Consider the following 13005-nt stretch of genomic DNA (forward strand, 5'->3'; position numbering starts at 1 on the left):
CCTAATAACAATGATGTCCTTCAACTTTGGCTTCCTGAGCAACTGTAGCCTTTAGATCTTATGGGCTCCATCCAAGAAGCAGATATTCTCCTTATTTTCCAAGCAACACGAGGGTAAGTAATATATTTTTCCTCTGTGGAGTTGAAATGTTATCCTGTCAGGTTGGAGGAACTTGGCAGGCTTGAATTAAAGAAAACCCACCCATCTATCCCACACTGTCTTCCTCTGATGATTTAAATGGAAGTGTAACAAAATCCCTTAAACCTTCATAATTTAATTCCATCCCCAACTTTCCAGAAAGCCATCAAACCTTCCTGTAGGAATGCCAAGTGAGAGGCAGTAGAGGATGATGCAACAATGGGAAATGCGGAGGGAAGTGAGGGAGACTTGGAAACGAGAACAGAAGGACCCTAATTATGCACTGGCCGAGCATCTTCACACACTCACACTAACGGGTGGCTCCTGAAATTATGTGGTCAAGAAGAAAGCTGGCCTCCATGTTCTTGAGCTTGGCATTCAGGCCTATGACTCATATGCTGGGTTTGGAGTAGACTAACGAGTTATAAACAAACTCCTAGCACTAATTTTACATTAGAGAGACTATGATCTATTTGTCAACTGTTCATTTATCACTAAATATTATCAATCACCACTTCTCACTCTTCATGCACAGTGTATTAAATGTTACTTTAGGAGCAAGTGAGGTGTATATTTATTCAGAGAATGTCCCATTTAATTTCATTAAGCACACACATAAATAAATATGAGATGAAGATAAGAGCTCCCTCTTTCAAAGAAAATAAGAATGTCAGAATACATGTCTTTTCCATCCTTTGTTAGGCTTATTCTCTAATAAAAGAAACTGAAGATTACACAAACAGATGGAAAGATTTACTGTGTTCTTAGACTGGAAGAATTAATACTGTTAAAATGACTATAGTACCCAAGGTAATCCATAGATGCAAGTCAATCACTACCAAATTACCAACGGTACTTTTTTTTATGGAAAAAAAAAAGTTTTTATGGAACTGGAGCAAAAAACTTTTAAATTTGTATGGAAACACAAAAGATCCTGAGTAGTCTAAGCAATCTTGAGAAAGAAAAGTGGAGCTGGAGGAATCAGGCTCCCTGACTTCAGACTACAGTAAAAAGCTACAGTAATCAAAACACGGTAGTACTAGCACAAAAACAGAAATGTAGATCAATGAAATAGGATAGAAAGCCCAGAGATAAACCCATGCACTTACAGATTAAACCTACGATAAAGGGGGAAAGAATATACAAAGAAGAAAAGACAGTCTCTTCAGTAAGTGTTTCTGGGAAACTGGACAGCTATATGTAAAAGAATGAAGTTAGAATATTCTCTAACACCATACACAAATGTCAACTCAAAATGGATTAAAAACCTAAATGTAAGATCAGATACTATAAAACTCCTAAAGGAAAACATAGGCACAAGGCATTTTGAGATAAATTGCTGCAATATCTTTTTGGATCCATCTCCTTGAGTAATGGAAATAAAAACAAAAATAAACAAATGGGACCTAATTAAACTTAAAGCTTTTGCACAGCATAGGAAATTATAAACAAAATAAAGGATAACCCACAGAATGGGAGAAAATATTTGCAAATCTTGCAGCCGACTGGGCTTAATTTCCAAAATGTATAAACAGTTCATACAACTCAATATCAAACAACTCAATCAAAAAATGGTCAGAAGACCTAAATAGACATTTCTCCAAGGACGATATACAGATGGCCAACAGGAACATGAAAGAATGTTCAACATTCCTAATTACTAGAGAAATGTAAATCAAAACTATAATGAGGTATCACCTCACTCCAGTCAGAATAGCCACCATCAAAAAGTCTACAAATGATAAATGCTGGAGAGGGTGTGGAGACAAGGAAACTCTCTTACACAGTGGGTGGAAATGTAAATTGGTACAACCACTATGAAAAACAGTATAGAGGTTCCTTAAAAAATGAAAAACAGTTATCATATGATAGAGTTATCAGAAATCCCACTCCTGGCATGTATCTGGAGAAAGCATTCATTTAAAAAGATAGATGTAATCCAGTGTTCATTGCAACACTATTTACAATAGCCAAGACATGAAAGAAACCTAATGTCCATCAACAGATGAAAGGATAAAGACAATGTGGTATATATATAATGGAATATCACTCAGTCATAAAAGAATGAAATAAAGCCATTTACAGCAACATGGATGGATATAGAGATTATCATATTAAGTGAAGTAAGCTGGGCAAAGACAAATATCATATGGTATCACTTATAGTGGAATATGAAAAAAAAAAGATACAAATGAACTTATTTACAAAACAGAATGAGACCCACAGACATAGAAAACAAACTTATAGTTACCAAGGGGAAGGTAGGAGGAGGGATAAATTAGGAGGATGGGATCAACAAATACACACTGCTATGTATAAAATAAGTAACCAAAAAGGACCTACTGTGTAGAACAAGAAACTATAAACAATATTTTGTAATAGCATATAAGGGAAAAGAATCTTAAAAAGAATATATACATATAAATTGTAGCACTGTGCTATATACCTGAAACTAATATGACACTGTAAATCAATATACTTCAATTAAAAAAATAAATTAAAAAATCAGGATAGGGTAAAAGTGTGTTAAAATGAAAAACACTAATAATAACAAAAAACTAATATCTTTATTTAGCTTCTATTTTGTTTCAGGCACAATGCTAAAAGCTTCATAATAACCTTATGAAAGTGAAAGAGAAAGTCACTCAGTTGTGTCCGATTCTTTGTGACCCCATGGACTGTGTAGTCCTGGATTCTCCAGGCCAGAATACTGGGGTGGGTAACCTTTCCCTTCTGCAGGGGATCTTCCCAACCCAGGGATCAAACCCAGGCCTCCCACATTGCAGGTACATTCTTTACCAGCTGAGCCACAAGGGAAGCCCAAGAATACTGGAGTGGGTAGCCTATGCCTTCTCCAGCAGATCTTCCCCACCCAGGTATTGAACCAGGGTTTCCTGCATTGGACACAAATTCTTTACCAACTGAGGTATCAGGGAATAAGAACCCTTTTGAGACACATATTCATACCCCCATTTTTCAGATGAGAAACTGAGACTCAAAGAGGTTAACATTAGGTTCCAGAGCTAGTAACTGCCAGAAGCAGAATTCAAACCAGCTCTTATGTCACTAACAAACTTTCTGTATATTTGGATAAAGTCATTTCACCTTCTGGGCTTTAGCTGTACCATTATTCTATCAAATTAAGAAGACGAATTTCATGCTGTTAAGGATTTCAGTGGCAAGTTTTGGTATCCAAATCTTACCCTACTCCTCTCTCAGGGTTCTGTGCTGGAGATATCTCAGCAAGGTTAAAGAGCAAAACAGGAAACAATGTACCAGCATTTCTGGTGTAGGGCTCTTTGGCTATGTCATTCTAGAGAATCCTGGTCTTTGAAGCTGTACTGGCCCTTCCTTTCCTTAGTCCCATCTAACATGACTGGATCTGGATAGCATATTACAAATTTACACAAATAATTAACCTCTGGATAATACCAATCAGCTTGTCTCAGCCATCCAAGTGCAAGGAACCTATGTGCTCAGTCGCTGAGTCATGCCCGACTCTTTGAGATCCCATGGACTGACTGTAGCCTGCCAGGATCCTCTATCCATGGAATTTCCCAGACAAGAATACTGGAGTGGGTAGCCATTCCCTTTTCCAGGAGATCTTCCTGACCCAGGGACTGAACCCAAGTCTCCTTCAATGAAGGCAGATTCTTTTACCACTGAGCCACCTGGAAAGCCCAGCTGTCAGTCAAACTGAGACACGTAGTGAAGCTGAGGATTATATGTAAAGAAATGACAATGAGATTAAGGGCAGAATTTTAATCAGAACAATAGCTATCAGAAGACAATGGCATAATATATTTAAAGTGCTAAAGGAAACTCATTAACCTAGAATTTTTCTAGGTTAAACTCAGCTTAACTAACATTTAAAAGAAGAGGGCGGGAAAACAGTTTATCATGCATAGTCTCTCACTGAAAAAATTATCAAAGAATGTGCTTCATGACATTGTCCCTTCTTTTAACCATGAAGCAATATATAGCAGTGGTAAAGAATTTGCTTGCAATGCAGGAGATGCCAGAGACGCAGGTTTGATCCCTGGGTTGGGAAGATTCCCCTGGAGGAGGATGGCAACCTACTCCAGTATTCTTGCCTGGAGAATCCCATGGGCAGATGAGCCTGGCCAACCACAGTCCATAGGGTCACAAAGATTCAGAGATGACTGAGCATGGACACAATATAAAGCATTAGACCAGATTAAGATAGAAAGGAGAAACAGGGGCACAGGTTTTCCCTCTCATATCACCTAAAAATAAGACAAAAAATATTTTAAAAGGCCAAAACTATATATCATACATAGGTTGTATGTATGTATGTTTACTGAAGATAAATTGTTACATTATTAGTACAATTTATATGTGGTCCTACTGGTAAAGAGGATAGAGTTTAAGTGTTTTCACGTCCATTTCAGGGCCTGAGTACTTGAAAACAACTTAAAGTATTGTGTTACCTGGATTTTACAGTTGTATATATGTGTCCATATATAAAATTATCTGTTTCTAAAGGGAAATTGTATGATCCAATAATTTATTTTAATATAGTTCAATCAGTTTATACCAATTCCTTCCAGGTTGGATCAGCACAGTTAAAAACTGAGTACAACTGCTTGCTCTAATTTTGGCCTACTTTTATATTAGTATGAGAATACATTACTCTCCAAATAGTTCAAAGAAATAAAGAAGGCAGACAGGCTCTATATGGCTGGTAAAAATATGGCATCAAGGGCAGATAATGGATTTGAACTAGAATTTGCTGTATTTTTATGCTTTGAGTGACAGCATAAGTGTCTTCCTGTTGTTTTTGGCAAGGCAGAAACTCAAATGTTGCCTTTGGTGCTTTTTTTTGCTATTTTATTTTTTAACTGTGGTAATGCTGTATTTCCCAAAACTGAGAAAAAACATTAAGTCATCTTCTCGATTGCTCTGGCCAAGAATTATTTCCTATGATGCGTTTGAACATCTATGAACAAATTAACCTTAAATCTTGGTTATGTTGTTATTAATTACTCTCTTTGGGACATGTCTCCCAAATCAAGTGATTCTTATTAGATATGTATTAGATATTTATTTCTGATTCTGGTTTCCAAATTTTCTACTAATGTTTGTCTAAATTAATCTGTCTATTTTATGCAGTAATCCTAACAGGGGGTTGTGACTTTCATATTAAGAAAGGCATTTAAGTTAATGTACTGAGTTATATATTCAGTAATCAGTTAATATACTGAGAGTAAGAATAGGTATGTATAAGAGAGTGGGATGTTACAGAATTTCAGTGATGACCTCCTAACCCCCAACAAGTGACATCTGTTTAAGGTAAGCATTACATATTACCTTGAAATGAAAATAAAGCATCAAAAGATAGCTTGGTGGATAACTGAACTGGGACAGTTCCAACTCTTTCTTATAGTTGAGAGAGCAGATCACCAACTAGTTACGCTGAATTTTTATCATTCTATACAGTCTTTCTATAAGTTCTTTCTGTTCTTTATGACAAACTGTGAACATTTTCCACCCCTGTATGAACTCAGATGGTTTTTTAGCTCACAGCTTTTTGAAAGTTGCTCTTCCCCCAGTAGCTGCACTTTTCCCAGCATTGTAGAATCTTACCGTAAGCATGCACAGCTTATGATTTGGCTAACTAAAATTCCCATTCAGATTTCTGGAGATGACAAAGAAAGATACCCATTTTGACACTTACATTTAACTTTATAATGGAGATCCCAGCCAATTAAAGAAGGCAAGAAAATAAATAAAAGATATGTATGTTGGAAAGAAAGCTATGAAACAGTCTTTATTCACAGGTAAAATAATCGTGTGCATAGAAAAATCCGAAGAACTCCTTGAACAATGTATTATAACTAATATGTAAATTCAGCAAGGTCACAGAACATAAGGCCAATATATACAACTTTAAGTCTGGATACGAACAACAAATTAGCAAGTGAAGAATTGATGACTTCTTACTGTGGTGCTGGAGAAGATTCTTGAGAGTCCCTTGGACAGCAAGGAGATCAAACCAGTCAATCCTAAAAGAAATTAATCCTGAATATTCATTGGGAGGACTGATGCTGAAGCTTCAATACTTTGACCACCTGATATAAAGAAGTGACTCATTGGAAAAGACCCTGATGCAGGGAAAGATTGAAGGCAGGAGGCTAAAGGGACAACAGAGGATGAGATGGTTGGATGGCATCATCAACTCAACGGGTATGAGTTTGAGCAAGCTCCAGGAGATGGTGAAAGACAGGGAAGCCAGGTGTGCTGTAGTCCATGGGGTCGCAAAGAGTCAGACACAACTGAATGGCTGAACAACAGCTAACAACAAAGTGCGGAAAATAAAATTAAGAAAACAATAACATTTACAATAGCTTTGAAGACTATAATATGCTTCAAGTCAAATATAGTGATATATATGCAAGACTTATGCATGCAAAACTACCAAACACTGATGAAATTAAAAAGCTAAATAAATGGAAAGATGTGCTATGCTTGGAAAGTGAAAAACTCAGTGCTATGTTATCAATCCAGAAATAAATCCATACTTTTAGAGTCACCTGATTTTTTAACTAAGAATACAAAGCAATTCAATGGGAGGAAGAAAGTCTGTTAAACAAATGGTGCTGGCTACCTATGCAAAAATAAGTGAGGCTCACTCAGTCTGCACCTCACATAATACACAAATGACTATTTTGAAATGGACCATAAAACTAAATATAAAAATCAAGTATACATAGTTTCAAAAGGAAAGCACCTTCATGATGTTGGTGTAGACAATAATTTTCTAGCTATAATCTAGCAAACACTAACCATAAAACAAAAAATGTCAAATCAAATCAACTTTATCAAACCTAAAATACTGGAAGAGTCTGCTAAGATAATCTAAAGACAAGCCATGGACTGGAAGAAAACACTGTATATATCAGGTTTCCCAGGTGGCGCTAGTGATAAAGAAGCCGCCTGCCAATGCAGGAAACATAAGAGATGTGGGTTTGATCCCAGGGTCAGCAAGATCCCCTGGAGGAGGGCATGGCAACCCACTCCAGTATTCTTGCCTGGAGAATCCCATGGACAGAGGAGCTTAGCAAGCTATAGTCCACAGGGTTGTAGAGAGCTGGACAAAGTGACCATTTGCATATTGTCCTTGTACAATGCTTATTCAAGTCTTTTGTTCATTTTTTAAAGTTTGACACACCCACCATATATATCAAACTTTAAAAAATGAACAAAAGACTTGAATAAGCATTTTACAAGGACAATATGCAAATGGTTAATTTGTATATGAAAAAGTACAGAGTACTCTACACCGTTAGTTATCAGGGAAAATCAAACTAAAAACTCAATTAAATACCAATTGACGCTCACTAGAATGGTTAACATTTAAAGACTGATAACACCAATTGTAGATGAGCATGTGAAATAATTAATCTTTTATATACTGCTAGTGGAAATATTATCATAAAACTCTTTGTAGATATTCTGGTAGTCTTTCACAAAGTTAAACATATACCTATTTATGATCCAACTATGCCATTTTAGCTACTTATCCAATATAAATGAAAGAATATATTTTAAAAAGTAGATGCTCAAAGCAATTTTAATTATAATAATTGAAAAGTTGAAAATAACTCAAATATACATTAACAGGTAAGTGAAGAAACTGGTATATCCATACAATAGAATACTATATGCAGTAGGTCTGGACCTCAAAAAAATTATGCTGAGTTAAAAAAGCCAGACACAAAAGAGTATACTTTGACTTCATGTAATAGTGTTTGATTTTCATTCAACTGTTCTATAATAGTGAAAACAAATCTATGGTTCCCAGGGGTGGTGCAGTGGGTGGTTAGCAGGTTTTCACTGTGAAGGGGCAAAGAAAGGTATCTCTAGTGTGATTCCAATGTTCTGTATCTCGGAAAGAATAAGTGTAATGGGTGTTACATGGGTGTGGGCAAAATCATCAGTCCTTAAATCTAATTCATTGATATAAATTATACTTGAAGAAAAAATTTTAAAGAAATATTCATACTACAATTTTGCTCTTTGAGCTCATGTCTCCATAAATGCCTACCTGCAATTTTTACTCCTGATGAGTACTTGAATATAAAATTAAATTTTATTTACTTACAAAATTTGTGGCTCAGTTTATTTAACCACAGGTATGCATTTAGTACCCATGCTAGGCATTGTTATGTGTCCTGGAAATACAGTGATAAAGTTTTTCCCAGGGATCAGCCTAAAGTCATCTTCAAAGAAAGCAGTCTGACAGGGGCTGAAAACTAGGGGCAGAGGAAAGAGATGTATATGGCCAGCCAGAGGAAACACAGACTACATGAAGGGAACTCTTGATAATAAAAATTGAAGTTCTGATGATTAAATGAAATTAGGCAAAAAATTACTGAAATAAGTTTTGTGAATAAAAATCACACTGGAGAATAATCAGAAAAGTCACAGGACCTGCTCTTTTCATCAAAGAGGTGCAAACAAAAAGAGAGGAGGAGCAAACCCCCAAAAGACAACTTTACCTAGTAGTATGGGTAAAGGATAAAGACTGTTGTTAATTTTGGTGTTAATATTGGTGGTGGTAGTTGACCTCTTTACTTATTTTGCACTTTATTAAGATCTACTCTTTCAACCTAAGTTATTTGTGTTCATTTCTCATAGTGCCATTGTCGAATAGAACTTTCTGTAATGATGGAAATATTCTAGAGCTGAGCTGTCCAATTTGGTAGCCCCTAGCCACGTTTGGCTTAGTACCTGAAATGTGGCTAGAGTTACTAAAAAACTGGACTTTAAATTTGATTTAGTTTTATCAGTTTATATTTAAATAGCCACCTGTGGCTAGTGGCTACTATATTAGACAAGTTATTTTTGAAGTTACACATATACTGATTGATGTAACTACAGCACCAAACTAAAGGCATTGAAGTTCTCTGTAAAATATTACCTTGGCTCTAGATGGTGAATTTGTACACTTTTTTTCCCATGAAAATATATTTGGCTTTATCGGATAGTATACCTTTTTAACCTCTGTATCTCAGACTCTGTAGGGAAGCTCATAACTTTTCTTTCATCATTTCTCATAAGGCCATGGGATCTCACCGCTGAGGAATCAAACACTTATGGTACTCATGGTTCCTTCAGTAATTTTTATTTGTGCCTGAAGTACTGGAACAGGGCTTCCCTAGTAGCTCAGTGGTGAAGAATCTGCCTACCAATGCAGGAGGTGCAAGTTCAATCCCTGGATCAGGAAGATTCCCTGGAGAAGGAAATGGTAGCCCACTCTAGTGTTCTTTCCTGGAAAATCCCATAGATAGAGGACCCTGGTGGGCTATAGTCCATGGGGTTGCAGAGAGTTGGAAATAACTTAGTGACTAAACAGTATCAACAACAAAAGCACTGGAAAGGCTACTGGTGATTATAATCGTGTGGTTCCTACCTTGCATGGAGTTTACTTCCTGCTTCAGGGGTCTTCTACTCTGAGAGCCTCAAGGAAAACCAGGTTAAGTAGTTCTACTCTAGACGTCAAGGAGAAACTTACATTCTTCTCCTTCTACTCCTTCCGTCCTCTCCATTTCCTTCACTTAGCGTCCTTATCCTTAGGCTAGTCTTCATGGATTTTATTTTTCATCACAGTGGTACAATCTAAAGCAACATTTCTACAGGCTTTTTGTTGAACATTCAGTTCACATGGTCATAAACTTTATGTCAACTTAAAATCCAGTTACCAGAATTTTAAATAAAATTCCTAGTATCAAAAATCATCCATTACAATGAGTATATTATTTCAGTGACATTATTTACAAATTGTGCCAGCCCATGTGTTTACCTCTGGAGGCAGCTTGACTTAGAGTTCTGATTCCCTTCTAAATGGAGTTAAACGTAGAGATTAAAAGCAAGGGTTCCCTGGGTTAGCATGAGTGGTTTCAAAACCTGCTTCCACCTCTGCTAACTGTGTGACCTTGAGTAAGTTAGTTAGAAATGTGCTTCAGTTTTTCATCTATAAAATATAGAATCAATTCTATAATATTATTATGAGGATTAAATGAGATAATGCACAAAAGGTTCCAAGAAGAGTGTGGGGCCATAGGACACACTCCATCAGCACGAAGTATCACTTCATCACATATGGATTCCTCCTTGCTTAGTCCACTAAATTAAAAAAAAATCAACTCACAATTACAGATTGTTAAGATTAGAAACATTTGTTGATTTTGTCAGATTGCTCTGGATATTCATATTAGATTGGACCCAGAAACACTAAGAACATTTTTCAGTGAAGAAATCAGTACTGTGTCAAGTGTTGACAAGGTAGCCAGCTCCACTCACTTGAAATGTGGGAGAAAAAAAAATGCTTCAACCTCAGAGATTAAAGCTAGTAGTTTCCTAATACAGCTTTTGTTTTTTTCATTTGGATGTGGAAAGCATTTCTTAGTTCTCTTTGCATGTGAGATTTTGTTTTGCTTTGCTTTGCTTTCCTCAATTCTTAATACATGAATTTCTTTCTCTAATGAAAGAAGGAAATTTCTAAATGTAAGAGAAGAATCAAGATCTCCATGATTGACTTTAGTGCCAGCTCAGTCTTTTTTTAAAAAATCCAAATATCTTATCCTCAATAATAAACATGGTGATAATATTGTCCCTAAACCAGTAAGTTCTGGCTATATAAATGCTGATAATGTTGCTGAAACATATCACCAGAGCAATTCACTGACAATTATAAAATTGGCCTAATGAAATTTCCAGTGTCAATAAGAAAGTCTCAATGTCATCCCTTGTTTTGGAACCTAAAATTTGCACCTTTAACTTGGACAGTCAGAGAGATTTTGTAAGACCAGTGTTATGTAATTGCTTCTCTTCTTGCACAGAATGGTGAAAACACATATCCCCATCACTGAGATTTGTTCACATTTCCTTCAATAATTCCTTCAATTCTTTCATCAAGATCATGTGACATTTTGTTAATCATTAACTTCCCTGGGAAATATAATAATCATAAAGATAAGTAGAAACAACATTCACTAGCAAGTTTCCACGAATTTACTATAGTTTAGCTAATTGGTCATTTTGTGATTTTCGTTAACAACTAAGGCTTTAGTGCTGGCAGCCTAAATGATTCAGGATTTAGAAGTGGAGATTCTAAAGAAACAAAGTTTTGATTAGCCACCAACTTCTGAAATTTCTCTGTATGCTCCCATAACACCATACACTATTCATACATCATCTCACATTTGTGTAACTGTTTAATTTTTCTCTTTCCCACAGAACTTGCAACCCAGAGAAGGCAAAGCCTTTTTTGTTTGGTGCTGTGTAGCCAGTGACTAGCAGACTGCCTTGTACCTAGTGAGATCTCCATGCACATTTCTCAACCATATAAATGAATAAGTGAGCAAAGCAGTCCAAATTGTAAAGAAAAACTTAAGATAAAAATTTATTATGGAAACTAAGCTGTCTTTCATGTATCACAATAATGAGTTGTTGAAAGACCATCATGTAAATTATAGTATTTCAACATTCTATTTTATTGCTTGTCGTTTCCAAAATTAAACAAATGCATCTTACTGTAATTACGGAGAAGGCAATGGCACCCCACTCCACTACTCTTGCCTGGAAAATCCCATGGACGGAGGAGCCTCGTAAGCTGCAGTCCATGGGGTCACTGAGGGTAGGACACAACTGAGCGACTTCACTTTCACTTTTCACTTTCCTGCATCGGAGAAGGAAATGGCAACCCACTCCAGTGTTCTTGCCTGGAGAATCCCAGGGACGGGGGAGCCTGGTGGCCTGCCATCTATGGGGTCGCACAGAGTCGGACACGACTGAAGTGACTCAGCAGCAGCAGCAGCATATACAGTTTTTAGACATAATGCTATTTATACTTAATAGACTAGAGTGCAGTATTAACATAATTTTTATAAAAATTTATTTTCAGTTGGAGGATAATTGCTTTACAACATTGTGTTGGCTTCTGCCATACACCAACGTGAATCAGCCATATGTATACATGTCTCTTCTCTCCTGAACCTTCTCCCTACCCCTATAGGTTGTCACAGAGCACCATGTTGAGTTCCCTGTTATACTGCAATTTCCCATTAGCTATCTATTTTACACATGGTAAATAAAAGACGCTTACTCCTTGGAAGGAAAGTTATGCCCAACCTAGATAGCATATTCAAAAGCAGAAACATTACTTTGCCAAAAAAGATTCGTCTAGTCAAGGATATGGTTTTTCCTGTGGTCATGTATGGATGTGAGAGTTGGACTGTGAAGAAGGCTGAGCACCGAAGAATTGATGCTTTTGAACTGTGGTGTTGGAGAAGACTCTTGAGAGTCCCTTGGACTGCAAGGAGATCCAACCAGTCCATTCTGAAGGAGATCAGCTCTGGGATTTCTTTGGAAGGAATGATGCTAAAGCTGAAACTCCAGTACTTTGGCCACTTCATGCGAAGAGTTGACTCATTGGAAAAGACTCTGATGCTGGGAGGGATTGGGGGCAGGAGGAGAAGGGGATGACAGAGGACGAGATGGCTGGATGGATCACTGACTCAATGGACGTGAGTCTCAGTGAACTCTGGGAGTTGGTGATGGATAGGGAGGCCTGGCGTGCTGCGATTCATGGGGTCGCAAAGAGTCGGACACGACTGAGAGACTGATCTGATCTGATCTGAATGCATACGTTTCAGTGCTATAGGCACTGGGAAATCAAAACATTTTGGTGACCTAGTTTATTGAGATATTCATTTTATTGCAGTGGTTTGGAACTGAACTCACAATATCTCCTAGGTATGCCTGTTTTCTTGCCAAAAATCAAATCTGCATCTTATCAAGCTTCTAGATCAAATTTCCAGTTTATCTGATCTACAGGAGACA

Source organism: Bison bison, unplaced genomic scaffold (assembly GCF_000754665.1).
Source record: "Bison bison bison isolate TAMUID 2011002044 unplaced genomic scaffold, Bison_UMD1.0 scf7180017864064, whole genome shotgun sequence".
In the NCBI taxonomy this organism is placed as follows: domain Eukaryota; kingdom Metazoa; phylum Chordata; class Mammalia; order Artiodactyla; family Bovidae; genus Bison; species Bison bison.